Genomic DNA, 10,603 nt, shown 5'->3' with positions numbered 1-10,603 from the left:
CTCAACTCTTGACCTTGTGATCTGCCCACTTTGGCCTCCCAAAGTGCTGGGATTACAGGCATGAGCCACCGCGCCCAATGTGGCAAAGTCTTTACATTCACACCACATTAGACATCAGAGAATCTATACTGGACAGAAATCTTACAAATGTCATAGGTGAGGCAAGGTCTTTAGTCTGAGGTCTCTCCTTGCAGAACAGCAGAAAATTCATTTTTGAGATAATTGCAGTGGTGTGATCTGGCTCACTGCAAGCTCTGCCTCCCGGGTTCACGCCATTCTCCAGCCTCAGCCTCCCAGGTAGCTGGAACTAGGAGGCCCGCCACCACACCCGGCTAATTTTTTGTATTTTTAGTAGAGACAGGGTTTCACCGTGTTAGCCAGGATGGTCTCGATCTCCTGACCTCGTGATCTGCCCGCCTCGGCTTCCTAAAGTGCTGGAATTAAAGGCACGAGCCACCACGCCCAGCCATCAGTGTATTTCTTGAATGTATTTGATTGATGTCTAATGCCTCCCTAAAGAGTCTAAGAACAAGCTGTTCCCCATTACCTTGGACACATGTTCTCAGGACCTCCTGAGGGTTGTGTCACGGGCCATGGTCATTCATATTTAGCTCAGAATAAATCTCTAAAGATATTTTACAGAGTTTGACTCTTTTCCATGATAAGAATAACTCATTTTAAGTGCAGCATGAAATAACAAATGTAAGGAACACCTGGGCAGTTTATATGCACTGTTTAAATGTCAGTGCTTATTTTATTTATTTTTATTTTTTTATTACTTTTTTTCTTGTTGACATGGAGGAGGGAGCTCTGGGGTAGAGGGTCTTACTTTGTCACCCAGGTTGGCCTGGACCTCCGGGCTCCGCCATCCTCCTGCTGCTTCCTGAGTAGCTGGGACCCCAGACTCCCGCCACCCCGCCTGCATCCCTGCTGCGTTTAAGCAGCAGGTGATGACCTCACTCCTCCCTGGCCTGAGCCCTCCCCTTTGCACCCCATGGGGGTGGCCCTAGGGAAGTCTCAGAAGCTGAGCACAGGGTGGACTCTCCCACTCCAGTGAATGGAGAATTGAAAGGGAGAGGATTTCTATTCTGTCCTGTGGACCATCAGCATGAAGTTGTAGGTTTCGCTCAGGCAGGGCTTTGCATTTCGCATTCTAGTTTGCATTCCTGCCCTAGACAGCTTCGAGGCTTTGGAATTAAATTGCTAAAATTAATTTCATTAGCAAGGAACTTTCCTGTGTCCAATTACTGCTCCACGTCGACTTCTCAGGGAGGTACTATTTCCCTGACTGCTGAGCTGCTCCAGCCTCACTGCCGGGTTTCGCCTCCAAAACCCGGAAAACAGAGGCGCCGAGAGCGAGAGGGAGGGAAGCTCCCCCTCCTTCCCGCCCCCGCAGACCCCTCACAGTCCAGGACTCTTGTCCCTCGCGCCAGGTCACTTGTCCTTCGCGCCCCGCCCCGGCCTCGCTCAGGCCGAGTCCACCTCTTCGAGTCTGTTCCCGGCCTCACCGAGGCCCCGCCCACCTCCTGGGTGTCCCGCCGAGGCCTGGCTTCTGTCCTTTTCTGATTGGCTCAGACCCGGAAGCAGATAGCGTGTACTGAATGTTGCGCGGCGGTCTGTGCGCTTCCCAGTTCTCTGGTGCTGCTATGCCGGGGACATGGGGTCCCCACAGACCTGGAAATTTCAGCCCCTCTTTCTCAACCCAGAGCAAATTGAGACATCCGGCTGAGAGTCCGTGAGTAGCTTCCTTTTGAGTTTAAAGTCGCCCTGACGCCAGTCCCGTCCCCGGTCTTTCTGCAGTGGGATTGTGCAGCCACCTCATGTCGCGAAACTTTCCTTCACAAAACACTTCCCGATCCGTCCTCCCACCTCACGCTGTTTCAAGTCCTCACCCGCGAGCTGGATTCTCGCCCTGGGCGCCTAGTAGCCTCGCTGTTACGTCGGCCTCTGGAGCGCAGCGCCGCAGCCCCAGTCCCCAGGAGGCCGAGTCCTCTGCCTGATCCTGGGATCTTGCAGACCCCACCCCTGTCCGAAGGCGCCGTCGCCCCCCACCTCCCTCCTCCTGCCGGGCCCAGCTTCTCCCCAGTTCCAATCCCTGGAAAACGTGCTCTTCCTGGAGGCAGCCCTCTTCTCCATCCTCTTATTCCATCAGGAAAGCACTCCAGAGCGGGGAGTGGGTCTGAGCGAGCATCTCCAGGGCCCCGTTTACAAAGTTTTGCGGGGTTAAAGTATTTCTTTTGAGGTCCCTATGGGCTATTCCTTATCTGGATGAAGGATTTGGCCTTTGGCCAGTGAAATGCTGAGGTGAATGGGCCTGAGGCCAGAGCAGATCGGTGCCCTGTGCAGATGAAGGTATGGCCGGCGCTGGAAACCTCCACGTCCTGGGTTCAAGCAATTCTTCTGCCTCAGCCTCCTGAGTAGCTGGAATTACAGGCATGTGACACCACAACCAGCTAATTTTTGTATTTTTAGTAAAGATGGGGTTTCACCATCTTGGTCTGGCTAGTCTTGAAATCCTGACCTTGTGATCCACCCGCCTCAGCCTCCCAAAGTGCTGGGATTACAGGCGTGCACTACCATGCCCAGCCTAATTATTATTAAATATATATTGTTATATTTAAACATCACATGATATATATATTTGTTTTGTGGTAACACTCCAAGCAAAGCTGCAGCTTAGGCCCTTGGCCATAAGGCATTTCCTTTCCCTGTCACGTCCTCCACCCTCCTTCCAACCTCACTGGGGAGCCGCTACCGTCAGTTCCGTGTTAGGTGTCAGAGCAAGCCTTGTACACATGTATTTCTGCATAGTTATGAGACTTTAGGAAAAATTCTGCAGTAAATTAAAATTTTTTTTATATATATATTTTTTACTTTAGGTTTGGGGCTACCTGTGAATGAATGGGGTTTGTCATACAGATTATGTCATCATTTAGATATTAAACCCAGTACCCAATAGTTATTTTTTATTTACTTTTTTTTTGAGACAGAGTTTGGCTCTTCCTGCCCAGGCTGGAGTATAATGGCATGATCTCTGCTCACTGCAACCTCCGCCTCCTGGGTTCAAATGATTCTTCTGCCTCAGCCTTCTGAGTAGCTGGGATTACAGGTGTCCACAAGGACATGTGGCTAATTTTTTGCATTTTTAGTAGAGGCAGGGTTTCACCATGTTGGCCAGGCTGGTCTTGAAGTCCTGACCTCAGGTGATCCACCTGCCTCGGCCTCTCAAAGTGCTGGGATTAGAGCAATGTATCCCCTTACCTAGCTGAATTTTAGTTTCTGATCTTTCACTGTGGCCATTGTCATCTCTGAAAACATCACTTATGCTGTGTCTCATCTGGATACTGAATGTCACTTGGTGTGTCAATAAAATATTCTAACATTGCTTTTTTTGTTTTGTTTTGTTTTTGGAGACAGAGTCTTGCTCTGTTGCTCAGGTTGGAGTGCAGTGGCTTGAACTCGCCTCACTACAACTTTTGCCTCCCGCTGTCAAGCAATTCTCCTACCTCAGCCTTCCCAGTAGCTGGGACCACAGGCTCACGTTGTTACACCTGGCCAATTTTTTTGTATCTTAGTAGAGATGGGGTTTCACCATGTTGTCCAGGCTGGTTTTGAACTCCTGAGCTCAGGCAATCTGCTTGCCTTGGTCTCGAACTGCTAGAATTACAGGCGTGAGCCACCATGACTGGCCGCTACCATTTCCATAACGGGAACTCTGCATTGATTTTTTGTTTGTGTCTTTCTTGTATTATCCACAAACATAAAATTCATACTGAGAGGGTATCATGACCTCTTTATAAAGTATAATCAAACACAACTGGGAAGATATCATGTGGTAAAAAGTCCCTTACTCGGATGTCAGAACATTCACTACAATTAAATCCATGCTTTCCCCTCTCTCCTCTTCTCATTTTCTGTAAAGATAAGAACTCGTCCCATAACCATTTGCTTAAAATGTGTTTTCATTTCAGGGTCTATTGACATTCAGGGATGTGGCCATAGAATTCTCTCAGGAGGAGTGGAAATGTCTGGACCCTGCTCAGAGGACTCTATACAGAGATGTGATGGTGGAGAATTATAGGAACCTGGTCTCCCTGGGTGAGGATAACTTCCCTGCTGGGGATGTGCCCTTGTGTATCTTTGCATTTTCTCTTTTTGCCTCTTGGGAGCCTCATCCTTGCTTGACTAAAATGGAAGCCGTATTGATTTTGAAATGAAAAGCTTCATGATGTAGCATCTGGACTTTCACTGTCCCCTTTGTTTAGATCTTCTGCTTTCTTCATGATAGCTCAGTGGGGCTTCCAGAAGTAAAGTAGGCATAAAACCTTATGGCAGGTCAGGCATGGAGACCCACGCCTGTCATCACTCCCACTTCAAGAGGCCAAGGCTTCTGGACTACTTCAGGTCAGGAGTTCAAGAGAAGCCTGGTCAACATGGTGAAACCCCATCTGTATTAAAAATACAAACATTAGGCCGGTGTGGTGGCACACATTTGTAATACTAGCTACTAGAATGGCTAAGGAAGGTGAATCGCTTGAACCTAGAAGCAGATGGTTGCAGTGAGCCAAGACTGTGCCTCTGCACTCCAGCCCAGGGAACAGAGCAAGACTGTCTCAAAAAACAAAAACAAAAGGAAAAACAAAACCTTATGGCAGACTTTAAAGATATCCAGTTCTGGTTGGGTATGGTGGCTCACACCTGTAATCTCAGCATTTAGGGAGGCCAAGACAAGGGAATCACCTGAGGTCAGGAGTTCGAGACCAGCCTGACTAACATGGAGAAACCTCCTCTCTACTAAAAATACAAAATTAGCCAGGGGTGGCGCATGCCTGTAATCCCAGTCACTCAGGAGGCTGAGGCAGGAGAATCTCTTGAACTGGGGAGGTGGAGGTTAGATCACGCCATCGCACTCTGGCCTGGGCAACAAAGTGAAACTCCGTCTCAAAGCAAACAAACAAACAAACAAAAAAACCCAGTTTCCTGTTTGCTTCTCCTGTGCTTTTGATTCAGTAGTTCTTGGAAGAGACTTTGATGTCCACATATTACATATTACAATGCTCTGTAAGCCTTAAGAAGTAGGCAGTGAGTGGAGGAATTTGTGAAATACTTTTCTAGATTTTTCTGTAATGTCTTCTTTCCTACTGAAACGTAGGGCTGGGACTCTAGAAAAGCTCCAGCACATTATGTTCCTTTCTTTTTATAAGCAGGAGTCTCTTTCTGCCCTGTTGTCTCCATGTTGGAGCAAGGGAAAGAGCCCTGGACTGTGGAGAGTGAAGTGAAAATAGCCACAAAATCCAGCTGGGAGGGAATGTATTACAGGTGTAAAGGCAGGTAAGAGCTCAGATGGGCAGAGTGGAAGCTCCACCTTCCACTAGTGTGTGGGGAAACTCTGCAAGTGGGAGAATTCTGTGGGAAAAGGAAAGTTTAAATCCTGAGATCTCAGAATGGACATCTTTCTTTGCTCCCACTTATTTTTCTGCTATTTATTTATTTATTTGACAGAGTCTCGCCATTTTGCCCAGGCTGGAGTACAGTGGCACAATAGTTCACTGCAACCTCTGCCACCTGAGTTCAAGTGGTTCTTCTGCCTCAGCCTCCCAAGTAGCTGGGACTACAGGCATGCATCACCACCACAGCTGGCTAATTTTTATTTTTTTAGGGGTTTTGCCATTTTGGCAAGTTTGGTCTCAAACTCCTAACCTCAGGTAATTTGCCTGTCTGGGCTTCCCAAATGCTGAGATTACAGGTGTGAGCCACCTTGCCCGGCCCCTCTGCTCTTTAGATGTGTAGTACTTTGATCTTTCTGCCCTCTAGTGGTGCCACAACTCAGAGAAAAAGGCAGAGCCTTTACTTTATCCTGATGGGCAATAACACCCTGTCACCTGGCTTCTGTGACCTCTTTGGTTTCTTGACCCTGTGGCACAGGGAGGGCTGTGTCAAAGGAGTCTCTTTCCCCTGTGGTCTCTCCTTCTGTACCTGATTCCATCTGATGCTCCACTTTCTGTCCCTATAGATCAGAACTGAGGCCTCCATACACCTACCCCTTGACCTCTTCAGGTTCCATCCCATTTCCTGTACTTGGAACACCTAATCAGGAGATGAGAAAACATGGGCTGTGCCTCCTTTGCCTCTGGGACCCAGGATACTGCACAGATCCCTCTGTGCTTCTTCAGATAGTCTGCTTGTCTATTTGAAATATGAAAAAGGCCATGCGCTGTGGCTCATGCCTATAATTCAAACACTTTGAGAGGCTGAGGAGGGTGGATCACTTGAGGTCGGGAGTTTGAGACCAGCCTGGCTAACATGGTGAAACCCCATCTCTACTAAAAATATCAAAAGTAGCCGGGTGTGGTGGCAGGTGTGTGTATTCCCAGCTACTTGAAAGACTGAGGCAGGAGAATATGTTGAACGTAGGAGGCAGAGGTTGCAGTGAGCTGAGATTGCGCCCCTGCACTCCAGCTTGGGTGACAGAGCGAGACTCCGTCCTCCCACCAAAAAAAAAAAATATGAAAAAACAAATGTGCTTTTCCTACTCTCACATGCTGCTGAGCACAGAATGCCTCACTTCTGATCACCAAAATGTGTGTATTTCCCCTCAACGACATACAGATTTGGATGGACACAAACTGAATGTCTCGTAGTTGAATTCAGTTCTGACACTGTCTGCCTGGAGTTCGAGTGAGAACTCACAGGTCAAGGGTTGAACTCCAGGCCGTCAAGGCTGCCCCCGACCTCAGACACCAGTTCCAAGTAGTAGATGGTCACATGTTCTTCTGACCAACCAGCTGTAAGTTGAGTTTCGTCAACCCCTTTCTTGGGTTTGATTACTTTGCTAGGGTGGCTCACAAAACTCAGTGAAACACTTTCTTGAGTTCATGATGAAGGATGTTTCACAGGACACAGATGGACAGCCAGATGAGATTCACGGGGTGGGGCAGTAAAATGTAAATCCATAGTCACTCTCTGATATAACAGTTCCACACATGATTGATATAAAACGGAATACAAAGACTATCACACAAAATAGGAAAATGATTATTAAATAAATAAAATCCAACATCATGTATAATATGTAGAAATGAATAACAGTGTACTGAACACTAGAGGCATCTTTCCAGGGAGCTGTGCTCCGCACAAGGAGCGAGGGAAGATTCACTGGGTGTGCCGTGCCCCAGGCCCTGTGTGTGTTCAGCATTTGGAAGCTCTCATCTCCCATAGTTTAGGGATTTGCGTGGAGGCTTCATCACAAAGTCATGATTGATGGTAACTCAGTCTCCAGCCCCTCTCCCCTTCCTGGAGGATGGTGGATGGCAGTGACTGTCCATGCCCCTAGGCCTAGCCTGTTCTTGCTGGTGATCAGCTCCATCCAGGAGACCATAGAGGTTGCCTCATTAGGACAAATCATGCTCCCGCACCCAGGACGTCCCAAGGTCTTTGGAGCTCTGTGTCAGGAACTGGGCAAAAGACCAATATATGCATTTCTTCTTATTCCACAAGGTTCCTCAGCCATTCTTCAGTTGTGCTTCATCCACACTTTACTGGTGTGTGTCACAGGGGAGTAGGTGACTGTTCTGAGATGGTTACTCAGCTGAGTGGGAAAGACAGTTGACAGAAAGACCCTGTATTGGGGCCCAAGGTCCTTGTGGGGAGCATAGGTCACTGGAATGATGCCTCTGGTACGAAGTTCACTTTTATTTGGTTAAGCCACTACTTTCATCTTGGACATTTCTATATATTACACATGATCTTGGATTTTATTCATTTAATCATCAGTTTCTTGTGTGTGTGTGTGTGTGTGTGTGTGTGTGTGTGTGTATGATGAAGTCTTGTTCTCTCTGTCACCCAGGCTGGAGTAGAGTGGCACAATCTTGGCTCACTGCAGCCTCTACCTGCTGGGTTCAAGTGATTCTCCTGCCTCAGCCTCCCATATAACTGGGACTACAGGCACCCACCACCACGTCCAACTAATTTTTGTATTTTTAGTAGCTATGAGGTTTCACTATGTTGGCCAGGCTGGTCTCAAACTCCTGACCCCAGGTGATCCTCATGCCTCAGCCTCCCAAAGTGATAGAATTCCAGGCATGAGCCATGCACCCGGCCTCCCTCTACTTTTTTATTGTTCAGCACTCTTGTAGTTTTACCCATTATTGAAAGTGGAATGTTGAAATCTCCTAGCATTACAATGGAGCCATTTTTTTTTTTTTAGTTCTGTAAACATTGGCTTTATATATGGAGCTCTCATATTCATGCATATATATCTCTAGTTATTGTATATTCTTGGTGAATTGACCCTATTATCATGATGTAATATCTTTCCTTATCTCCAGGAAAACATTTTCAAGTTAAAATATGTCGGCCGGGCGCGGTGGCTCAAGCCTGTAATCCCAGCACTTTGGGAGGCCGAGACGGGCGGATCACGAGGTCAGGAGATCGAGACCATCCTGGCTAACACGGTGAAACCCCGTCTCTACTAAAAAATACAAAAAACTAGCCGGGCGAGGTGGCGGGCACCTGTGGTCCCAGCTACTCCGGAGGCTGAGGCAGGAGAATGGCGTGAACCCGGGAGGCGGAGCTTGCAGTGAGCTGAGATCCGGCCACTGCACTCCAGCCTGGGTGACAGAGCGAGACTCCGTCTCAAAAAAAAAAAAATATGTTTTAGGTCTGGGTGCGGTGGCTCACGCCTGTAATCCCAGCACTTTGGGAGTCCAAGGTGGGCAAATCATGAGGTCAGGAGTTCTAGACCAGCCTGACCAACATGGTAGAACACTGTCTCTACTAAAAATACCAAAAATAGCCAAGCATGCTAGTGTGCACTAATTCCAGCTACTTGGGAGGTGGAGGGAGAAGAATTGCTTGAACCCAGCAGGCAGAGGTTGCAGTGAGCCGAGATCACACCACTGCACTCCACCCTGGGTGACAGAGCAAGACCCCATCTCTAAAAAAAAAAAAAAAAAAAAAATTTCTATAACCACCTCTGCTCTCTTGCGATGACATTTGCTTGGAATATTATTTTTATTTTTTGTGTTATTTTCTATTTAAAAATTTTTTTAGATAGAGTGTCTCACTCTATCCCCCAGGGTGGAGTGCAATGGTGGGATTAGGGCTCACTGCAGCCTTGGATTCCTGGGCTTAGGCGATTGGCCCATCTCAGCCTCCCTTGGCAGCTGGTACAGGTGCATGTCACCATGAGGGGCTAATTTATCACTTTTATTTTTCTTAGAGACAGTGTCTTACTGTGTTGTTGAAGTTGGTCTTGATCTCCTGGGCTCAAGAGACCCTCCTCAGCCTCCTGAGTAGCTGGGGTTACAGGCACCAACCTCCATAACTAATTATTGGTTTTTATTTTTTAAATTTTAGTGTATGTGTGTCCATAGGGCTAATATGAGTCTTCTATGAACAACACGTAGTTGGTTCCTGTTGATGGAGCCAGTCTTCGCCTGCTGAGTGCAGAGTTAAATATTTGCATTTGAAGTATTCCTGATGGAAAAGACCTTACCGTTGCCTTTCTGTTACATCTTATCTGCGTGTCTTGTAGGTTGCTTTGTTCTTCATTTCTCATTTACTATTTTTTGTGTATAATTGCTTTTTTGTGTAGATGTGCTTTGACTCCCTTCTTATTTACCTTTTTTTTTTTTGTTTATGATGAAGTCTCACTCTGTTGTCCAGGCTACAGTGCAGTGGTGTGATCTTGGTTAACCACAGCCTTTGCCTGCTGGGCTCAATGGATTCTTATGCCCCAGCTTCCTGAGTAGCTGCAACTACAGGCACCCAGCACCTGCCCAGCTAATTTTTGTGTTTTTAGAAGAGATGGGGTTTCGCCATGTTGGGCAGGCTGGTCTCAAACTCCTGATCTCAAGTAATCCATGTGTCTTGGCTTCCCAAAGCACTAAAATTACAGGCATGAGCTGCCGTGCCCAGCCATTGTTATTATTTTAAATAGTTTTGTCTTTTAGTTTTTAGTAAACATATAAGTGGTTGAAGCATGATTCCAGTGAGACTATAACAACCACGTTAGTGTCAATTCCTTTCAATATGAAGAACCGAAGTGTGTTGTATAGATGTTTGGGCGAGGTTATTGTTGAAGGTATGTTAAACATTTTAAAGTGGTAGCATAATAATGAAACTTGAAATTTCCATTACCTGGCTGGGTGAAATTCTGTCTCTACTGAAAATGCAAATGTTAGCCAGGCATGGTAGTGGGCACCTGTAATCCCAGCTACTCAAGAGGCTGAGGCAGGAGAAACACTTGAATTTGAGAGGTGGAAGTTGCAGGAGCCGAGATGGTGCCATTACACTCCACCCTGGGAGACAGAGTGAGACTCCATCTCAAGGAAACAGAATGAAACAAAACAAAACAAAAATTCCATAACCTGCAAAAACTACTCTATCTCCACTAGAACTCTTTGTTATTTATGTCAGAATTAGTTCTGTGTATGTTGTATTTTCATTAACATATACATAGTGTTTTCTTCATGCTTTTTTCTTCTAAATGGAAAAGTTGAGTTATAAAGAAAAGGCACACTTATACCGGTTTCTGTATCTGTTTGTTTGTTCATTTATTTATTTATTTACAAGATGAAGTTTTGCTCCTGTTGCCCAGGCT

The 10,603-nt window shown here is 46.7% G+C and overlaps 1 protein-coding gene across 2 annotated transcripts in view; it reads left to right on the top strand.

The window, feature by feature from the left end:
• Nucleotides 1-10,603, top strand: part of ZNF83 (zinc finger protein 83) — a 57,614-nt gene that overhangs the window by 3,462 nt on the left and 43,549 nt on the right. Inside the window, exons 1-2 of one of the 2 annotated variants that reach the window (XM_031660198.1) lie at nt 408-1,735; nt 3,972-4,098. The gene's annotated coding sequence lies outside the window, so the exon portion shown is untranslated. Of the gene's footprint in view, nt 1-407; nt 1,736-3,971; nt 4,099-10,603 lie in introns of those variants that run through there. The other variant, XR_004180429.1, reaches the window with a different exon arrangement.

Source organism: Papio anubis, chromosome 20, assembly GCF_008728515.1.
Source record: "Papio anubis isolate 15944 chromosome 20, Panubis1.0, whole genome shotgun sequence".
Lineage (NCBI taxonomy): Eukaryota > Metazoa > Chordata > Mammalia > Primates > Cercopithecidae > Papio > Papio anubis.
This window is presented reverse-complemented; position numbering and strand designations above follow the sequence as displayed.